Genomic DNA, 20,989 nt, shown 5'->3' with positions numbered 1-20,989 from the left:
AGCTGGAGGCCACTGAAAGCATCCTGACAGTGTGTGTGTGTGTGTGTGGTTTTGATTATATCAATGTGGGTTTTTTTATTACTGCTTTCCCACCATATGTTTTTAGCTCTTATTTTTATCTGCAAGCTGCCTCGAGTCCCTGTCAGGGGAAAAGAAGGAATATTAACAACAACAACAACAACAACAACAACAACAACAACAACATGAAAATGCATGAAGTTAAGGGACCTGATGAAAGCTTTAACCTCACTTAACTGGGAGTAAGCGCCATTGAATTCCATAGGGAGTACTTTTGTGCAGGCACGGTTAGGCTCACACTCTTGACTGTAGCCATGTACTTTTTTCAATACTCACTTTGAAAGCCAGCCCTGAATCCAGTGATAGCAGGTGAAATGGGAGATAAAAGGCAGGAAGTGGTTGCCTTCTCCAAGGTGCTGATTCCAGCCTATCACTTCTTCCTCCATTCCCTGGCATCTTTTGCCAGAAGGAGATCATGTGCCCCAACCTCCTAAGGCACCACCCATTGGTAGCTTTCTCTCATCTTTTAAATTTCAGTGCACCACCTGGCCAGCTGTTGCTACCTGCAGGTGGCTGAACTTTAACTGCCAACCAGTGCCACCCATCAAGGATGGAATTGAGCCAGATTAGCTTTCCCCCCACTTGAACATAACTGCTCTATGTGTTCAACTTCTGCAAGGCCACAAAATTGGCTCAGCTCATGAAAACCTTCATCCACCCATCTCACACAGAGCAGCATTCTGGTCCTTGCACTGCATACCTGCTTCACACAGCGGAAGGAAATCACAGTAAGCATGAAGTTTTATAATGCAGGGAGACTAACTTAGTATGTGAAGCATTGAAAGGGCTCATTTTGCCTTTTATTTACGCATCCATCTTAACTACCAAATTTTAACTACCAAATAACTACCAAACTTTTAGAACACATCTGAAGGCAGCCCTGTTTAGGGAAGCTTTTTAATGTTTAATAGGTTATTGTATTTCAGTGTTTTGTTGGAAGCTGCCCATAGTATTATTATTATTATTATTATTATTATTATTATTATCATTATCATTATCATTATCATTATCATTATGTCTTCTGGTGGCTTTTTGGTGGCAACATGTCCACACCTTAAAAGCTTAATGAGACTGGAAGAGCTTTTCATCTCAGGTCTCAGCCTGGATGCTTGCACTGATACCAGGACTCGGCCCTCATCTTCCTGTTAAAAGGAAACCCTTATATTTATTGACAAAAGCCTGACTTTCTGAATACAAATTTCAGTTAAAGTACAGAACTAGTTTGTGTGCCTCCAGATGACAAAGTTCTGCTCACTTGAAAATGTGGGTCATATATTCTTCTAGAGCAGCCTTTCTCAATCTGGGTCCCTTCAGATGTTTTAGACTGGCATGCCCAATTGTCAGGGCAGATGGGACTTGTAGTCCAACAACATGTGCAGGGAATACATCCAGAAGGGATATTTACAGAACAATATGCCTAACTTTAGTCCATAACTTCATAAAGCTCAAATTTAAAAGAGCGTTCCCTGAGCATCTACTTTGGTTCCTGAAGCATGAGATGAGTGATGATTTTGTGCCAATATTATGAAACTGCTTTCCAATGCCCTGGAAAAGAAAGCATGTATAACAAGCAAAGTACTTTGGACACATCTCTAGAGTCCTTAATACTTCCCTTGAAGAGGCCGAATAATGATAAACTAGCTTATTTAAAGTGGTGTGTGGAGGACTTGCAAGACAGCATTAATGATTGATTTGGTGTTAAGTTAAGCTGGCCCATGTTTCCTCTAGGCAGAACAAGTATTCTTGGTAAATAAGCTAAATAAGCTTTTTATACCCCCCCTTTAATGTCATATTAGTTACAGAAATGGGGTTGCGTTCAATGAAGTCATTCTGCAGGTGAAAGTCACAGAATATTCCCTCCCCTTCCTCCAACCTGCATCCTCTGAAATCTGCTTTGGGTGTACCCCCAACCACCAAGAGTGTATGGGGGGGGGAGAGAGAGTTAGGGGACACAAAGACAAAGAAGAGCCAGGGATGTGCAAACAGAACCTTGTTCAGCTCATGCAACGACTTTGTTATATTCAACCCATGCCCTTGGAAATTGTGATTGGCCACTGTTTAATCAGTTTTCTGGACAGAAAACACTTCTGGTCTGTCCCATTGATGCTGTAGCTTCCTGTAGAAAAACAGAGACTTGGTGAAAAACACAGTAGTCCCCCAAGGACAGTTCCCACATGGGTAATACAGTATTGAAGAATATTGTACCTGACAAGCTTGAGATCATTGGATGCAAGTTTGTGTTTGATTGTAATTGCTTTTAGAATGTTTTACACTATAGTTTGTTTGTGTGTGTGTCTATGTGTGTGTGTGTGTGTGTGTGTGTGTGTGTGTGTGTGTTGGTTTTAGAATGTTCTGAACTGTTTTAGAATTTGCTTTCTTTTTGGTTTTAAATTATATTATCTGTTTTCCGCTCTGGGCTTCTTGAGGAGGAAGAAAAGGATATAAATTCAATCGACCAAATGCCAGAAATGGTAGCTTCAGCCTAAAGTGACCTGCGTTTGACTAATCTTAATAATGTTAAATAGTGCTTTTTATTCACTTTCCTGTCAAAAGGGCATTATTTTCAATTTTCAAATCATTTTCTCAACAACAACATTGCCTAATAGGATTGCCTAATGTGGTTTGGTACCTTTGCCATCTCTCACACCCCTTTTCAGATATGAATTTACTATCATTGCTAGGATTCACTTACCACACACTCACACATGCCTGAAACAGCTGCTGAAGAACTGACAGAACCAAACTTATACAGCGTTGCACTGAATATTTGCTATTTGATGTTAGCCGCCCTGAGCCTGGTCTCAGCCAGGGAGATACAAATAAAAGTTTGTTGTTGTTGTTGTTGTTGTTGTTGTTGTTGTTGTTGTTGTTGTTGTTATTATTATTATTATTATTATTATTATTATTATTATTATTATTTGCAGTAGCAGGAGTAGCAGCAGCAGTAGTAGTAATACCTACAGTTATCAAGGCTATGCTCAGCCTCCACATTTGGAGACAACAATACTTCTGGATGCTAGTTGCTGGAAACTTAGAGAAGGGAAGAGTATTATTATCCTGCTTGCTGGTTTCCCACAGGCTTCTGGTCAGCCACTGTGAGAGCAGGATGTTGGGCGAGATGGGCCATTGGCCTGATCCAGCATGCTCCTCTTACATTCTTATGTTCTTAATATGAAATAACCATGTTTTCCGATAATCCATATTTGGTATGGAGCTTGGGGAGAGGGGTATAAGGAGTGACCCTGCACAATGTCCTTCTGCACCAGTACAATAACTACTTTCCATGGGGACTAGTGAGCTTTGTAAGACCACAGTGTATATTACTGACGGTAAAAAATGTTGTAAAGTACAGTTACTGACTCACACTTGCATTCATGAAAGGGTTAACCTGAGCCCGCAGCTCAAGTTGCCAGTGAGTGGAACTTAGCAGGCTCCCAGAAGCCTTCACTTTCCTTCCCCCCCCCTCTTTCTCTGCTGTTTCTTCGAAGAAAAGAGCCATGTGGAACAGCTCCCATCTGAAGGGAAACCATGTGAATAAAATTTATCTAAAGGGAGATTTTTACCACTTGCATCTTAGCTAACACAAAGACTGCATGGTTCTTTTGTAAGGAAGCCAAATGCTTTTCTTTTTATAGTCATTTGGAACCTTTTCCTCTTCTTTTTGCTAATGGATGGAGACTTGTTTGCTGTAACTCCTGAAACTGTGAAATCTTCGCTTGTTTGCAAAGCTAGGTTTTATTCTAGGCTTTTTCTGGGGGTGGGGTGGGGTGGAACCATCTAACCAAGTTTTAATGTCCTTGGAACAATCACCACTGTACTAACTCTGCTACATGAGAGTAAAGAATCTCTCTTCCAAAGCTCTCTCGCCTATGAAAAAACACATTCAGCATTTTTAACTCAGAACTGTTACAGTACATTGATAAATAAACTATGGAAACTGCTTCATATACAAATGAAGAATTACTGTCATGTCAACCATTTTGGATTAGATAATATGTTTTGTGATGGCTAGTCCTGAACTCTCTCCATCTGGACAAAGAGGAGATAAATTCATAAAGGAAACTCTCCCTAACTGACCTGGGTGGTAAAAAAAACAACAGGCCACCTTCTTGCTGGGAGAAAAGTAATATCAAGTTCAGCTGCGTATGTGAGAGATGGCATTATATTTGGACAGTGATTTATGATTGATGATTCCCAGCTCGAGATAAGAACATGATTCTTTGTTTGTTGTACATGACAAATCCGATAGCGTGTATGAAAGATACAAATGTTTAAGGCTATCTTTGCTATATTATTATCTGACAGCCCTGAGTCTACCAAGCAAGCATATTAATGAAACAAACCTCAGCCCTTGTAGTTATTTTTTATTCCTGAACAGCTGCTTCCCTACATTTGCTAAAGACAGATATTAAAAGGTTTGACCTCAGCTGCTAATATCAATTAGAATAATAAAACACAAGATAGAGAAACACATCTAAGTGATAAGAAATCAGAGAACCCTCCCAACCCATCCACACACATGGCCCAAGTCAATGACACCAAGACAAAACTGATCTACAAAGCAAGGCAGCCAGTTGACAAACTACAGGGGAGCATAGCAGTTGTAATGGAACACTTGAATCCCCAAGAAGCAATTCAGAATAGTCTCCAAAAATGGCGCTTCAAAAATATGGGTTTTATAAGAACAGAGTTGCTTGTCTTCCATCTGTACCATGAGGAGTTCATTCCCCACCCCCACCCCCACCCCGACTGCTTCTGATTGAAAAAGTTTGGGGTATGTGGCAAAGATCTGATCTCTTTGGGAGGGAAAAAGATTAGGTTAACAGAAATTTTTACTATGCTATAAATATAGATGAATGAGAAGGTGGCTTCAAAGTGATTCTCTCATGTTAAAAGTAATTGTGAGCATTAAGGCTTCACATAGAGATGAGCAATGCAAAGTTTGAAGAACAGTTTTGTGTTCAGATTGTGTAGGGCTGCCATACGTCTGTATTTTCCTGGACATTATTGGGATTCCAAAGGCGGAATTGACATCCAGGGGGAATTTCCAAAGGGCGGCGCTTTGTCCTGGATCTTAGGCAAGTCGATTAAAAAATCTCAGGGGGGGGGCTGTGTGTGTGTGTTTTTGTGAAAAAGCACAACAACTTTGGGGCATGTGTTAAAAAAAGCTCAAAGATTTTTCTGTTTTTCTAATTGTCTGCTTTTGCCAGGAAACCTAAAGAAGCAACAGTTGCTCCATGTTTGCTCAAACTGGCATCAAGTTCCGTGTCTGAAAAGGAAACTGCAGTTAACAGTTATTCTATTTCAGGTTCCACTGAAGACATTTCATGCTAATTTAGAAACAAACTTTGCTGGCCCATTTACTTTGTAGATTTACTTGTAAATGGTCCCACTGTGCTTTGCAATGTACCCAGGGCAAACCCTATGAACTCTTTTCCCATTGATTAAACTGATTGTGCTCAGCTTAGATCTCTGTTCACGCCTTTGCAAGCACACTCTGGTTCCCTTTCCTGTTTGCAGCAACTTCTCCATCATGTTGAATTCTGTACGCGGAACCTTTACTAACCTCCACTAAAAACTCCACGCACCCTCCTCCCCCTCCATTCCCAGTAGTGCTGTCCTTTTCTTGAAATTTGTTTTCCTGTCAACTGTGAGTAGACGACTACTGGTTTAGAAATGCCTTTGTGCACCGAGGCCTCATTCTAGTTAATGTACCATATGGCCCAAATTAAATTAACTTTAGATGCATCAACTCAAAGTTTTTATACCACCACGGAAGGTTTTTCTGTTTTGTTTTGCTTTAAAATGCCTTTTTACTATTCTATTGTTCCTCCTGGCAATTTGGACATAAGTGCAGCTAGAAAATGTACCCACACAATTTCTCTCTCCCTCCCTCTCTCCCTCTTCACTAGAGGACAAGCAAAACCATTTGGTGATAGTGAGCAAAATATTTGCGTGTAGAGGTCCCCAAGCCACCCCAAATAACTCACACATCACACAGAATTTTTGTTTAAGGTTTTTGGCATAATTTTGGCCACAACTTTATTAAAATACAAAAAATGGGAGTGGTTGCTTAGGCATTGGTTGTGACTATCTGCCCCCGGTGGGGACAGACTGACATTTCGCAAGCCTGCGAACGTCAGAAAAGGGGAATACATTTTGGGGATAGTGACGGGCAGACGACCCCATGACAGGCATAGCAAGGTCAACGCGAACAGCCCCAAATATAAGGGGGGGGGGGCGGGCAATCCGATGCACAGAGCGAAAAGAGGAAGCTCTACTTTTCGTGCAGGGAGTTTTAACATTTCTGGCTGTCAATCACAATATGGCAACATTAACTTCTTCCCAACAACAGGGGAAGCCCAATCACAACAGTGGCCAACGATCAATTAGCCCGCCCCACAATTTTGGAGTGTCTTGTTGGCCCCCACCACAACACGTGCTCTCCATGAAGGAGAACACGCTTTGCTGTTCGTTCAATACATTTGGATCTGTAAGTGCTGAATCCGGCTAATAACAGTGTGCAGGGAATGACTTCCACGAGTCCAGTGGAACTTCCTACTCTTTTCCCAGCCTCATCATATCTGCTCTTCCAAGCCTCCACAACAGATTTGGAGGTGGGGGGGTCAGGGGGAGAAGAGGAAGGGGAAAGTCTGTTGTGCCCACAGAAGTTATTTTATGCATAAAATGATTTAGTTGGATAAAACTCTCTATACTAACTACCTAAATTAGAGCTGTGCACAGATAGCTTCTAAACATTCTCCAGTCTGTTTGTAGGCAGAGAACTTAAGGGGTGAGATCATTTCAATATCCTTTAGCAGTTCTCAGGGTGGGGCTTACCATGAGCACCTGCAGTAGCACAGTTTCTTCCTTCCTAAGGTTCCTGACACTGCAGCAACTGTGTTAGCACCTGGTACCATTTGGCATCCTTCACAACCCTCTAGACCTAGTGAGGCCTTTTTGTGTGTCAGGGGCATTGTTGTGTGGCTGCAGCAACAAAAAGTTGAAGAAGAGTTTTTGGAGAATAGTTGGTAAGGTGGCTTTTTCTTCCAAAGTGACGAAAAGAAAAATCTTAGAGTTTTCCTCAGAAAAACATTGAGAAATTTCAGCTCAACTCTATATTTAAAGTAAAGGAGTGGCATCATGAACCAGTTAAAACTAATGTGCACTGAAAAATCACAAGGCCTTGTAATCACCTGTGCTCATAAATTCTGCTGCCCTGACTGTGGGCAGTAGTTGCTGTGCCACATCGCTCTTTGCTGGTGTTAAGTTCTTTTTCATAATTCTCAATAGCTGGTGAGAGACATTTACCTCTGCCACTGGCTGAGAGAATTTAAATATGCCTGCCTGTGGATTTAACCAATTGCAGGCTGGCTGACCAATTCAGAAATCACCCAATGCCTAGGCCAAAGCTCACTCATATCTGCAACCAATAAAATTGTGGCCTGTTTTGAGCCAAGAATGATGTATTGTGATTTCTTCATTGTGCATGTACCATACCAGTGCAGCATTCACCTCACCTGGGCATGCAAATACACAGTTGAGTTTATGAGTCAAGAAAGAGAACTCAAAAAACCATATGTTCTCCCATCTAGAACATATCCTTACTTTTTGTTTGGGAGAGGGCGGACTGCCACTAGCCAGTTGTGAAAGTCCTCCAAGCGACCTTCTGTATTATTTAATTTAAGGGCATTATATTACAGATGGAAAAGAAATTGTGAGTTTGCTCAAAAGCTGCTGATGTGGCTCCGTAATAAATGTTTGTTTTCTCGTCAAAGTTGGAAGAGGTCATGTGGGTAGTGCCAGAGTGAGTCTGTCAAAAGGAGTGTTTGGAAGCAATAGCTGCTCATTTTCACTTATCTCTGAAGAGTGTCACTCAAGCTATCATAAAAGTGCTGCTTACTGCACACCAAATATTGATTCCCCTATAAGTGACTCGGGCACAAAAAGGTTCTATGAGCAATGTGCTTTTAAACAAAACGCCCGCATTGATTCATTTATCAGCAAGCTGGATCCTTCAGAAGGGGGTTGGGAAGATCTAAACAATCCTTTTATTAAGAGTTTCAAGGGGAATTACTTGTTCTCTCCTCACAGGTAGAGGAAGACGTAGAACATAAGAATAGAACTATTGGCCTAGACTAAAGACCCATCTAGACCAGCATGCCACAGGGGCCAACTAGATGCCTATGGGAAGCCCACAAGCAACACATGAGTGCAACAACACTTTCCCCATTTGTTTTCCTCAACAACTGGTATTCAGAAACATACTACTTCCTATACTGGAGGTAGTACATAGCCACCATGACTAGTAGCATTATTTTCCACAAATTTGTTTGCTCTTTTATCAAGGGTATATTCAAAATACACTGAAGGCCACCAGGCTATCCAGGCTGGTAGTCATCAGTATATTTTGTGGAAAATGAGTTGTAAGATGTGGGTCTCTGCTTTGATCTAATTCCATTACCCAAAGAGGGGTAAATTTTAAGTAGTTAGGCCAGTGATCTTATTAACAAACTGAAGGGTCCCAAATTGAAGGAACTTAAACCTTTTTTTAATAAATTCTCTGAAGCTCCTCTTAATACAAACATGGGGATCAGACCATTGTAATTTACACTGTGGGAAATCTAGTCTAGTGCCTTTCACCATATGAGAATGTCACATACCTATAGCATGCTTTTCAACTGCCTGATCTAGTGATGGAAAATAATTTTATTCAGTCTACATTTCTGAGTGAACTTGTGCCTGCTGGACTAATGCATGGATCACAACGTAAGTATTCGTCAATTTTTGCAAGACTCTGAATTTTGAAATATTGCTCATAACTACCAAAATGCGTAAAAAATAAATAAATAAGGGGAAACTATGGTTAGAAATGCATACACTGATGAAATATCTATTAATGCTTATTTTTGTGGATATTTTAAGGATATTTGTTCAGGTTTTCTTCATTTTAAAGAAGTAATAGGTCAACACTGATATGGGATGGGATGGACTTATGAATGAAGGCATGTACAATTGATTGGACTGGGAATTGATGGATTCATCCATCCATAGCCAACTTCTTCTGAAAACCTCTTCGCAGGGAAATTCCGTAACCCCTCAAGATAAACAACTGCAGACACTCTCTTTTTTATGATGGTGATGATGATGATGTGGCTGTTTCTGTGCACGTTCTGTTTCTCTTTCTTGTCAGCCTCTGATTTACTCTTTTGCTACGGGAGAAAACAACAACCCAACACCTCATATTGTCCATAAAGAATTTGCATAATATGTTAATACCGATATGGATCCAGACATCTGGATGGCATTTGAATATCTCATTTACATTCAGACAAGGAGAAGCCACACAGATGGTGAAGAAAATAAGAAGAGCATTGTTTTAAACAAATATGGCATCCAGGAAATCAAACATGATTCAAGATAGGAATTAAAGTATTAGTAGAGCTCTGTCAGTGTCGGAGACAGACTATAAAACAGGGAAGTCAAGAAAGACAACTATTTTGCCCACTACTACACAGTTATACTTAGGGAAGAAGTGAGACCAGTCTACCCCGGGCTTTTATACAGTCAGTCAAGAGGGACCTTCTTCCTCCTCTGTTCCAACCCTATATGATAGCAATGTTCAAATATATAAAAGGATGTCACATAGAGGATGGAGAAAGGGTGTTTTCTGCTGCTCCAGAGAAGCGGACACGGAGCAATGGATCCAAACTACAAGAAAGAAGATTCCACCTAAACATTAGGAAGAACCTCCTGACAGTAAGAGCTGTTTGACAGTGGAATTTGCTGCCAAGGAGTGTGGTGGAGTCTCCTTCTTTGGAGGTCTTTAAGCAGAGGCTTGACAACCATATGTCAGGAGTGCTCTGATGGTGTTTCCTGCTTGGCAGGGGGTTGGACTCGATGGCCCTTGTGGTCTCTTCCAACTCTATGATTCTATGAACCCTACTTTTTGCATCTTTGGAGCAAGCAGCTGAAAAGTGCAAACAAAATATAAAATTGTAAGAACATGTATAAATCTAAAACATAGCTAACAAAAAAATACAACAGAATAAACAGAAATTTAGGCGACTTAAATCACCTGACCCCACCCCACTCTACTTGATATGCTCAAACATGTGCCCCTTGGCCTTCACAACAGGCCAAATGGATATCAGCATCTTTAATGAGGGAAATGAATAACTGAGTGTACCAATAAAAGAATGTTCTGCTAGAAGCCCTCCTCCTTCCTTTTCCTACTATTAATGCAGGTAATTACTGCGGGGCAAATACAGGTATGTATTACTGACTTTATTTATTAAATGTGTATCCTGACCTTCCTTTCCAAAGGAGCTCAGGGCAGCAACTAAGTCTCTGCAGGAGCAAAACAGCTTCTGCTCATGCAACAGAGTGTCCCTTCCCTCTCCTGCCCCAATGCATTCTCTGCACCTCCCCCAAAATCTGTTCTGGAGGGTTCAGAGGGCATGAGAAGGGGAGAAGAGGGAAATTTAGGCGACTTTCTGTGCAGGCAGAAATTGTTCTGCTTGTGCAAGTTTCACCCTGGTTAGTATCACACCAGGTGATCTCAGCAGAGCTGAGAAGAGGGCTGTGCACAGACCCACACAATCCGATTTAAGGCCCAGTCTGGCAGTTTGGAGTAGATGATTTGGAGGAAACTTGACCTGGATTTGGCCCCCTGGCTGGTTTTAGGGGCCTTGCACAGCCATGTAGTTGGGCGGTGGGGGGGGGGGAGTGAATGAATGTGCCTCTTTTCCCACCTGACCGTAATTAAACCCTGAGTAAATATGCAGTTAGGAGGGGGCAAGGAGGAGACACACACAATCTGCCTGCGCCTGTCATCCCCTCACTTCTTGCCACCAGACAACCCCCTACCTTTGACAGCCTCAGATTGCTCCAGGTGAATCTGATCCAAACGGGGGTGATCTCAGATTCATGAACTCTTTGGACTGCATAGAACTCTGTGTTGGTATCTAAGGAAGGGTGTGTGGTACTGAGTTTTAAGGAAGAAGGTTGATGTTTTGGGCATAGGTGGGAGAATCAGAGTTATCTTAATGGAATGATCCCTGAACTATGAGGGTCTGGCCAGAACTATACTGTCCTTATATGCCTGAAATATATTTTCTCAAACCACTGCGAAGAAACTCAAAGCATTTCTCACACACAAGACTATGCCTGTGGAGCTGGAGTTATGAAAACTCATGACTCATTGAAGCAGCATCTCAGTAGGAAGACTTCAAAGCCCAACTCTGTTGTAGCTACAGCTTGGAGGTACATTTCCAGAAAATGACTCTAATGGGTTGTCCTAATCAGCGTGGCTATCAGATGCCTTGGCAAGAGGAGAAATAATAAAATCGAAAGCAGGAATGGAGAAAGTGATATCAGGAGATCACCATGGAGAAGAAAGGCATAATAGAAAGACAGAATACATAATTTTATTTCACATACATCAGGTTCATATGGCTTCACTGTGGGCCACATACAAGAGCATATCTGTAGCTCTATTAAAGGCTCATAATGCCTCAGTGGTTTTATCAGTAGTTTCGAATGAAAGAGCTAAAAGTCTTGATTCCCCATATGAGCATTAATTAATTAATTCTTAATCACCTTTCTCTTACATTTTTGGTAGGACAGAAATGTCACTGGCAGTATAGCTGCTATAATATACCATAGGTATCCATCATGCTGCCCTTCGGATACTGTGCACAACTCCCATCATCCCTGACCCCAGACCATGCTGCTGGTTGAGACTGATGGGAACCTGAACCCCAAATGTCCGGAGGGAATCTTTTTGACTACCCCTGTACATGGATGACCACAACAACGTGAAACTTCCTATCTGTATATGATTTCTAGGCAGCATATTTGCACTGATTATAAGGACCCAGTCACAAAAATTATTGTCAAAATTACCATTCTTAAAATTGCATTGACTTTAAGAGGAATTGTTCGCATTTTTCTTTAGCTGATAATAGTTCTCCCTGTCTGTCCTTCATGCGTAAACCATCTGCCTGTTATCTTTTGGCACCTTCCATATATATTCCGATAGAAAGCCATCTGCTTCTCTCCTTTAAACTACTGTGCGCACACACACACTCTTATCTTCTTTACAAATCTTTGCATATGTCAACATTTTAATTACACAGTGGCATATTACAATGTCATTGACTATGGGGGGTTCTTCCAACAATACAGTCGAGGAAAGTTTAGCAAGAGTTGACAGTGAAATTTTACGGCTCTTTGATATATTGTGTTCATGAAATTTACAACAACTACGTCAACAGAAGGAGCCAGATGATGCATAAGTCAATAATTGTGCTAAGTGATTGATGTAGACATAATTCCAAAAGCACTGTGGCTTTATTAAAATACAATAACAATATTAATTTATATGAAAATTTGGCCCAGCCAACTGCTATTTCATTTAAATTTTATATCATCTAACAATATGATCTTCCTGTTGTCAGCCTAAACAAAGGGATAGTTTATTCCTCGGCCGCCAGAACTGTGTGTATGGTTATATGCAAAACATAGCTAGTAATATATAATAAACATATGTGGTAATATGTAATAAACATAGTAGTAATATGTAATAAACATATGTGGGTTGGTGTACACTGTATATACTTTATAAGAAAATGGACTGTGGGCTCTATCTCAGCATTACAACTAGAAATAAACATTAATAAAAGCAAGCGGGAAAAGTTACAAAATTCACACATTTTTTAACCCCATGGGGGGGGACACACGACACCAAGAACCTCTGGCTCATTGCAGCTTTTAAAAACACACACACACACACACACACACACACACAATGCACAAAACAACCAAGTAAATGGCCCATTGCTAGATCTACTATGGGATCAGAAATATTTAGAGTACTATGATGATCCATTAAACCAGAGTTATTTCAACGTATAGTGGTACCTCTGGTTGTGAACAGGATCCGTTCCGAAGCACCGTTCGCAACCTGAAAGGAACGCAACCTGCATCTGAACACGCACGAGTCACAATTCGCCGCTTCTGTGCATGATGCCCTTTTGCGCATCTGTGCATGCACGAGTGGCAAATCCCGGAACTAACCCTTTCCGGTACTTTCGGGTTGCCACAGGACACAACCTGAAAAGACGAAACCTGAACCGAACATAACAAGAGGTATGACTGTACTTAAGAACAGGTTTAAAGTTGAAATCCTAAACTCATTTACTAGTAACAAAGAGGCAGCATCTTTTTCTTTTCGTACCACTGTAGTGGAATGTTCTCCCTGCTGTAATGTAAGAAGTCGCATCTGTATTGGCATTCCACGGGCCAAACAGAGGCACATTCCCCTGATCTGTTGACTAGAACCTCCTGCCCTGATCATTTTAATTGTTGCTTTACTTGCCATAATTGTTATGCTTGCTTTTAATTGGGCGAGCAAGAGAAAAAGGAACTGTTCAACACCTACTTTGTCTCTGTCCAGGCTTGTGCCCCAGGGATGTCACTTTGGTGCTGCTGACAGAGTGGTTGGAAGCACACTCCATTGTCTTTTGAGATAGACGGATGCCAACAACAAAATTCCTCTGCAAAGAGCACAGAAAAGATTGCCAGTGTCCAACTAGGATACAGTTCCAAAGCCCCAAGCAAGCCCTGAGCTCAAATGCTCTGTCTGGCTATAATACTCTGTTTTTCCAGACTGCCGTCTCCATAGTGCACCCTGATGTTTAAGTTTTTACAGAGCAAAGTCTGTGAGCCTTTGATGCTTGTCATTCAGAAGGGCAACAGAACTATACCGAGAAAACTACAGTAAATGTTTTTCATAAAAAAGGTTTTGTTTTCTTCTTCTTTGGTGATCACTTACTTGGTAGCCAAGTAAGATTGTCTTCCATAAACACAGTTTTAACAATGAGTCTGTAAGTGACTGTAGAGGCCAATTCTGAATCCACACATCCTTCCACAATGGAGACATTAGTTTCCAGGTGGAAGTTAATCATGGCGTTGATTTGCCAAGTGTGCCCTCCTCTTAGCATGTTTCTCCCTTGCGTCCTGAGTTAGAGTATCTTCAAAGCCCATGACAACTTTGCTAAAGGCTGTTCTCCAATTGGAGCGATCGCAGGCAAGTGTTTCCCAATTGTTAGTGTTTATACTACATTTTTTTTAGATTTGCCTTGAGACAGTCTTTCAACCTTTTTTGTGGACCACCAGCATTACACTTTCCATTTTTAAGTTCGGAATAGAGTAGCTGCTTTGGAAGACGATCATCAGGCATCCGCACAACATGACCAGTCCAATGAAGTTGATGTTGAAGAATCATCTTTGCTTCTTCCAGTACACTGGTATTAGTTTGCCTGTCTTCCCAAGTGATGTGTAAAATTTATTGGAGACACCATTGATGGAATCTTTCAAGGAAGCATAGAGTGTGACTGAACCCCACTCCACCGCATCAGTGTCTTTAAGGAAGGGTAAAGGTAAAGGTACCCCTGCCCATACGGGCCAGTCTTGACAGACTCTAGGGTTGTGCGCTCATCTCACTCTATAGGCTGGGAGCCAGCATTGTCCGCAGGCACTTCCGGGTCACGTGGCCAGTGTGACAAGCTGCATCTGGCGTGCCAGTGCAGCACACGGAATGCCGTTTACCTTCCCGCTGGTAAGCGGTCCCTATTTATCTACTTGCACCGGGGGGTGCTTTCTAACTGCTAGGTTGGCAGGCACTGGGACGGAACAACGGGAGCACACCCCACTGCGGGGATTCGAACCGCCGATCATGCGATCGGCAAGTCCTAGGTGCTGAGGTTTTACCCACAGCGCCACCCGCATCCCTCACTTAAGGAAGGATATTCTAGGCTAAATATAATCCTAGTACATAATAATAATAATAATAATAATTTATTATTTATACCCCGCCCATCTGGCTAGGCCTCCCCAGCCACTCTGGGCGGCTTCCATAAAAACCAAAAATACAGTAAAATATCACACGTTAAAAACTTCCCTGAACAGGGCTGCCTTAAGATGTCTCCTGAATGTCAGGTAGTTGTTTATCGCTTTGACATCTGCTGGAAGGGCGTTCCACAGGGCGGGCGCCACTACCGAGAAGGCCCTCTGCCTGGTTCCCTGTAGCTTTGCTTCTCGCAATGAGGGAACCGCCAGAAGGCCCTCGGCGCTGGACCTCAGCGTCCGGGCAGAATGATGGGGGTGGAGACGCTCCTTCAGGTATACTGGACCGAGGCCGTTTAGGGCTTTAAAGGTCAGCACCAACACTTTGAATTGTGCTCGGAAACGTACTGGTCATACCTTGGGATGAATACGCTTTGGGTTAGGCAAATTCGGGTTGCGCTCCGTGGCGACCCGGAAGTAACGGAGCACATTGTTTCGGGTTTCGCCGCGCGCGCATGCACAGACCATCAAAATGACGTCACACCCATGCACAGAACTGCCAAAACATCATCCGCGCATGAGCAGACGTGCAGACACGGGTTACTTTCGCTTCGGGATACGAACGGGGCTCTGGAACGGATCCCATTCGCATCCCGAGGTACCACTGTAATACTTTGTCTTATTTAATTGGATATTGTACCTTTACTTGTGATATATTTTATTCATCCGCCATGATGTATATGTTTGTGGAAGCTGGTTCTCTTATTATACCTTCCCTTGGCATAAATGTGTTTACAACTGGATGCAATGTGTCTTTGGTATTATTCTTTAACTTTTACCACTCTTATTTGATGAAACATGTATGTTGCATGTGTCTTGATGAAATTAATCTCCTTCAATCCCCTTCTTTACGGTAATGAAAAACTTTAAGAAAAATATTGGGTTTGTGCACCTCTCTTCTAAAACATGGAAAGTTTTGAGAAACTGGAGGGCGAGTTTCAGCACAGCAATAAGGCTGTTATTTGTCAGTGATTCTGAAAGACTGCTGAATAGGTCCAGAGCTGCTGTTCCCTAACTATTTTGGAGGATTAAAACCCAAAGAATATTGTGAGAAGGTTTATGTTAGCAGAGTTAAACAAGTTTATGCAGCAATCAGCTTGTTGCTGACTCGTCTGAGTTCTACTAATAAAGATGCCTTCCTTGTTAAAAATCCCTTTGAATCCCTCTTAAAGAATACACACAAGAATCTGATTCATGTTAATATAAAACTATTTTACTCTCAGATTCATTCAGGTTTACAGAACTGTACCTGAAGGCAGGCTTAGATTACATAATAAGCAAATAAACTATACCAGAGGGAAGTTGGTCCAGAGGTGACTGCAACTGAGCAGCTATCTTTCAAAAAACTACCAACAACCGACAAACTGGTTGTCACAGCAACCGGTTAGAACATGGAGGCCGTTAGTCCTCTGTCAGAATGTTGCACTTGACTGCACCTTTACACCCCACAAATATTTGGCTGTAGAACATAATATAGCTGCTATATTGATTCATATGCAACTTCTATAATCCATCATGAGCCTTGAAAAGACAGTAGCTTCACCTTTTAAACCAATATGCAAATACTTCTAAAGAAACTATTAGAGGTTACCGTCCACACACTTTTGCTGCACCAGAAACTGGTGGTTAGGTAAAACCTCTCAAACTGTTTTAGCATAGCTTTCTTCTCTCTCTCTCTCTCTCTCTCTCTCTCTCTCTCTCTCTCTCTCGGAAGTGGTGAACAATGGCCAAGTTATTTTAAAGATGACTCACCAAACTGTGAAGTCTTGGTCAAAAGATTTTATTCCCAGACTGGGAACAAGCATTAAGATTGCAAAAGAAATATTTCGACTGTTATCATAAACAGTACACTATCAAACAAAAGTCTTATCTCCAGCACGTTGTAAATCACAGCAACAGTCCTACAGTCCTTCACAGGAAGCACTCTTCTGTCAGACATCTGCTCTCAGGCGTCTACAAACATGAAGCCAATTGGTCTTCTTTTTATTAGCACTTCCATCTGACACTAATAAAGGTCAAAGTGCCATTCCAAAATTTAAAGGGGGGAAAAAACAACTCTGGAACCTTCTAGAAACCTTTTAGTTGTTTCTTTGCAGAATGATTCCCTAACAAAGGCACAGCGGTTGAACAACCTGAGCAATAAAGTAACCTCCTTGTGTTAGCTCATAATGAGATGTGAGCAAACAGACATCCCAAATGGAAACATAATGCACCTCACTTTCTTAAGGTACAGCCTAACCTCTCATCAACCTGGGAAATTGTCTGCTTACAAACACAGGCCAGTCAGCTGAAAAATGGAGAGGATGTACACCCCATCCTATTCTCCTGAAAGACATCGAAACAAAATTATTTGAACTTCGGACCAAGTTGATGGTAACTTTTGGCTCTGCTTTTCCTTCAGCAGGGGGAGACTATCTGCAACTATGAACAGGAAAACCTACCTCATGCTTGTGGGAAATAGTGTTAATACATTCAAGGAAAGGTCATCCTTACCCACCTTGCAACCTTAATAAAATTGACAAACATAATCATTTTTACCCAGGCTGGCATACCTTTGCTTGACAGAGGGAATCTGGCCAGTGCCACCCAAGCTCTGGTAAATACCAGGCTGAACTATTTTAATGTGCTCTATATGGGGAGCCCTTGAAGACTATCTGGAGTTTACCACTAGTGCAAAAAGTGGTGGTAAATGTATGGGGGGGCACTAGAATGTTTTCTTGTTGATTGATTGGGAGCTAGTACACATTAGAGAGGTGTCTAGCGCATATTAGAAGATTTTGTGCTAAATATAAGCGCATAATATGAGCCTGCTCCATCAGGGCAATGGTCCACCTAGTCTATCATCCTGCTCTCACAGTGGCCAACTAGATACCTGTAGGAAACCTGCAAGCAGGACTTTAGCACAAGAGCACTCTCTCTTTCTGTGTTTTCCACCAACTGGTATTCAAAAGCATACTGCCTTATTTTTTTGCCTCAACCTGCATCACTTTGCACTGGTTTGCATTGTTCCACCCTTACATTCACTTTGGAAAGGTCCTTTTGGAGTTCTTCACAATCCCTTTTTGTTTTAATGGCCCTGAACAATTTTTTATCGTCAGCAAACTAGACCTGTTGATTTTGATGGGAACAACCCAAAGGGATTTGCTTTCCGTCCAGTGTTTTGCTTTGCGGACACCAATTCAGTGACATTAGATAGGTGCCCCTTGGTTGTACTACACAGAGAACAAGGATTCTAGTAGCAGCAGTAATAGCTCTGGTGATTACGTAACAAATCCTTAGCTGATAGCCTTAACATCATGTGTACAGTTTCAGTATAGATGCTGCACATATTTTAAAGACTGTAGTTTATACTGCTTTTCAAAAGACATGCCACAAACTATATTGCTGCAATACATCTCCCTTCAATGTCTGGTAAAGCTTGATTCCAGACGATAAAAGAAGTCAAGGAGAAGTACCAGTACGGGCTAAACTGAAAGAAGGAAAGAGATGAAAGGCAGGATAAACTCCAGCTTTTTCAAGTGAAAAGGGAAAAAGTCAGCTAAGTTCATCTCTCTGAGAGTGGCACGTAAGTCAAATGCAGGGTTCCACTCCAGGCAAATGGATGATAAATTCACCAGCATCCCTGAGATGGGGGAAAAGATGGATCAATGGGAATTATGTTACATGATAAGAAACTAGCTGTGTGCTGAGTGAATGAATAAAGAAATATATCATGTTTAAATAAGAAAACTAGGGAAGATGACAAGAGGCTGGAGCATCACTCTGAGCAAAATTTATAGCTGGGAAAGCTGAGAAACAGCCCAGAGAATGCTAACAAATTGTCTTACACAAATGCGGCAAGATCTTTTACAAAGTGTTTTTCAAGCTATACTGTGAGGATGGGAGCAAATTGGAAGTAGGACAGAATGGACATGTCATTAGACTTAAGGGGGGAAAAACATTCTCTGGTTCACTGACTGTTTAGGGATGGAGGAGAAATTTGTTCAGGCCACATTTTAAAGAAAACTGACCTAATTTGCAGATCCTGGACATATATGCAGAACAGCCACCTCTCAGTTTACTCACTTCTCAAAAAAATTGTAACGCAGCTTTGGTTTTAGATCTATTCTTGCTCCTCCTGCAAAGAAACCATAGGTTCCAAGTCAAAGCAGAGCCGAAACAGGACATCCTGTGCAGTTTGGCCCTTAGGGTCATTGGCACTAGGGACAGTGACAACTGTAACTAGGGTCCCCAATGCCTTTGGTTTCCATTTAAAAAATCACTATTTATAAAAATGTGGGAAGGCAGCATTGTCTTACTCTAATTTTGTGAGAGATTAGGAGCCAAACCTAACAAATGCATATTATTGTTATTATGAGAAGTCCCAGAGTTGTATTGATGTTAGACAGATTCTCAGACCATAGAAATACAACTAGTTGAGGAGGATCTGTATGATGTCATTTCCCCTCCTCTCAGGAGAGGAAGGGGCATAGTGCTTCCTGTCCCCCACCCCATCTTCCTTTGAACAGAGTTGGATGTAGACATGCCTCTGCTTGCTCCAGCTCACGCAGAGGCCTGATGCTGGTTACACTGTAAACATAAGTATTTTGCCTGCGTAGTTTTTACTGCTACTGTTGCTGTGAGCCAATGCATGTCCTAAAGTTTGTAAATATAATTGTAAACTTAATTCCCAAGCAGTTGCTTGATTCTTTGTTAAGCAGGGTAAGAAAGGGAGAGCCAGCTTACTTCTAGCTGGACTTGCTCATTCAGTCATTCAGCCTTTATTGGACTTGCTCATAACAAGGTTTTACAGCATAATTCCTATGAATTTAATTTTGTTGTCAAGAGTGGGATTTTAAACTCTTTTCAGCCCCCCCATAAGCTCCTAGAGGGATAAATTGCAAATGATATATCCCCTCTTACCTGTTAAAGCTTATCCCACAAATTTTGCTTAACTAAAATTGTGGTGGCTACACTGCACCATCACATTTCTTCCTATTATTACTGATGATTCAGAGGTTTTTTTACATAGCCTTACCTGAGAGTGGGACTCCTCCTGCCTGAATATCAAAGTGATGGCAGCAGCAGCAACAGGAAAAAAGTATTGAATGGGGACATTTGTGTGCAACCTTTCCCCCACCAGCCCTTAACTCTGAAGATTGAAAAAAAAATCACTTAAAATCTTTAGACTCAGCAGTAATATAAACATGCATACTTGGGCTGCATCATGCCATTAAAACTATCTGATGGGATTGTGCTCTTGTTTACTCCTTCGTTCATTCTCCACTGAGATTCTTATACCGAACAAATACTTCCTCAGGGAAGATGGGGAGGCCCACTAATGTGAAAAATGGAGAATGGCATCTTTTATTTAAGCTGACAAATTCCATTTTATTATTCAGGGTCCGTAACCACCTCTGTTCCGACATGGAAGAGAACTTTGAGTGATCAGGTGTGAGAGCAATTCAAACACAAGCCTGAGACACTCCCAATGATCTGCTGGAAGACGGTGAAATTTCAGTCTAGCCAGTAGAAGATCCAAAAAAACAGAAAAGGGAGATGGAGATAGACAAATTGAGCTAAATGAATACTGAAATCATTTATGGCAGCAAGACAGCCAGGCATGTAGTGGCAAATATTTAACAAATAAAACAAATTACTAAAAGGAGGAAGCCTGTTATTGCTCGGCTTGCACCAAAGAGTCATCGCTGTTTGGAAGGAAAGTGAAAGAGGCAACTAAAATTAGGCACCTGAGTAACTCTGGAAACCAATTGCTGTGGGGTGGGACTAGTTGCCTGTCGTGCCTAGTATTGGACAGTGCTGTAGTTTCTTGCTATGTTTTGCAAGCAAAATGCCTGACAAGTAGGAGTACCAAAACAAACACAAACAAACAAACAAACCTGTAGGAAACAATAGGTCATAGCCACTGCCATTGTTGATGGGTTGGGTTGCATACAAGAAATCACAGAGAAATTTCTCCCCCTGAGAATATTGAGCAAAATAGATGCCTCCCCTCCAATAG

At 41.6% G+C, this 20,989-nt stretch overlaps 2 long non-coding RNA genes across 2 annotated transcripts; one reads left to right on the top strand and one right to left on the bottom strand.

Moving 5' to 3' along the window:
• Nucleotides 1–2,055: 2,055 nt before the first annotated feature.
• On the bottom strand, nucleotides 2,056–16,312 carry LOC309525478. The gene is made up of 3 exons (XR_014216329.1): nucleotides 16,276–16,312; nucleotides 2,771–2,878; nucleotides 2,056–2,194 (listed from the first exon to the last, which is right to left on the bottom strand). It is a non-coding gene; the product is annotated as an uncharacterized lncRNA (long non-coding RNA).
• Nucleotides 16,302–20,521, top strand: LOC309525533. Its single transcript, XR_014216390.1, has 2 exons — nucleotides 16,302–16,618; nucleotides 20,370–20,521. It is a non-coding gene; the product is annotated as an uncharacterized lncRNA (long non-coding RNA).
• Nucleotides 20,522–20,989: the final 468 nt, after the last annotated feature.

Source organism: Podarcis vaucheri (assembly GCF_965113315.1).
Source record: "Podarcis vaucheri genome assembly, chromosome: 2".
Lineage (NCBI taxonomy): Eukaryota > Metazoa > Chordata > Lepidosauria > Squamata > Lacertidae > Podarcis > Podarcis vaucheri.
The sequence above is the reverse complement of the archived record's forward strand: the minus strand, read 5'-3'. Positions and strand labels throughout refer to the sequence as shown.